Source organism: Octopus bimaculoides, chromosome 11 (assembly GCF_001194135.2).
Source record: "Octopus bimaculoides isolate UCB-OBI-ISO-001 chromosome 11, ASM119413v2, whole genome shotgun sequence".
Taxonomy (NCBI): Eukaryota; Metazoa; Mollusca; class Cephalopoda; order Octopoda; family Octopodidae; genus Octopus; species Octopus bimaculoides.
Genome location: NC_068991.1, coordinates 29,334,168 through 29,335,742, shown reverse-complemented (window position 1 = coordinate 29,335,742; position 1,575 = coordinate 29,334,168). Strand labels below are relative to the sequence as shown.

At 35.0% G+C, this 1,575-nt stretch overlaps 1 protein-coding gene across 1 annotated transcript in view; it reads left to right on the top strand.

The window, feature by feature from the left end:
* The window catches only part of LOC106880969 (solute carrier family 22 member 21), a 147,818-nt gene that overhangs the window by 65,057 nt on the left and 81,186 nt on the right, over nt 1-1,575 (top strand). The window lies entirely within an intron of this gene.

Sequence of the window (1,575 nt, the reverse complement as noted above, 5' to 3'; positions counted from 1 at the left end):
TGGCTGTTTAGTTTTCATTTACTATTTCTCTCTCGCTTTCACTCTGTTCTCCTTTTCTTCATATGTGTGTGTGCGTGTGCGTGTGTGCGTGTGCATGTGTGTATGTATGCATGTGTATGCAAACATAATAATATATATACACACATATATGTATGCCTATAAGACAAAATGCAGTATTACAGCAGCATGTGTTCATTATATACACGCTGTGTTTATAACACAACCCTTCATCAAAATATAAGAACGATGCAAACGCAATCATTTCCCCAGAAGTATTTTGTCTCTCTCTCTAATGACAAAGATTTTATGTACGCAAACTTCGCCCAGAAAATCTTTTCGCTCTGAATTCAAGATTTTAAATCGTTTTAAATGTACATAAGGTCGCTTAAAAGCATGGATATTTTTTAAAAAACCTCAATAGTGATTTATGGAAGCGTTTACTTTTATATAGAATATCTTCTTAAAGGTAATCAATAATGTACACAATGAGGCACTGATAAATGGCTCGAGAAATATACACACTAAATATAAGTCCAAAATGAAGAGAAAAATTAGAATTTGGACCGACCGCGTTCCCATTCTATGTGTCTTCTTATGTGTGAAAATCGCACACAAAGATTTTGGGGGTTAACAAATGAGCAAAAATTAATGCACGCACACGCATACACGCCCCACAAAACACACACCGATTTAAGAGTAAAAATGCTCTGGTAAAATTCATGTAGAATATGCAGGTAAATGAAAATAACTCATTATCACAAAACCTGGAACATAAACAAATTGTTGCTGTGTAGACATTGTAAAACTGTTTGAAAAGAAAAAGGTCATTAAAAACGTCAGAAAAAGTTGATAAACAATGTAAAATGCCAATAGTTCAAAAAGTTAGCAGCTTTAAAATCCAAAACATTTAATTTCACTGAGGAGTTCGAAAAATATTTATCACTCATCATCTATTAACAAGCTACGGAATGCCGAGCAAGTATTTCGATGTGTACCTGGAGAAACGCTGATTTCAGGTTCAAAGCAAATTTATTCGGAAAAATAACCAGTAACCACCCGTCAAAGATTAACCTATAACTATGAGACAAAAACGCACGTGTCTCTTAGTTATATGTTATAATTTTTTCAAAATTCACTGCGCATGCGCAGTTTCAGTCGGCAGAAAATGAAAAATGCCCGTCGTATATATGTATATATATATATATATATATATATATATATATATATATATATATGTGTGTGTGTGTGTGTGTGTGTGTGTGTGTGTATTCCTTTGTGTTTGTCCCTCCAACATCGCTTGACAACCGATTGTGGTATGTTTACGTCCCCGTAACTTAGCGGTTCGGCAAAAGATACCGATAGAATAAGAACCAGGCTTCCAAAGAATAAGTCCTGAGGTCTATTTCCTCGACTAAAGGCGGTGCTCCAGCATGGCCGCAGTCACATGACTGAAAAAGTAAAAGAGAGTGAGAGTAAAGAGTATATGCGAAGCAAGGTGGAAAAAATAGTCCTCGAATACCAGAGGTTGAGTAATATGCTTTATTGAAAAACAGCAAAAACATCACAAAAACCGTT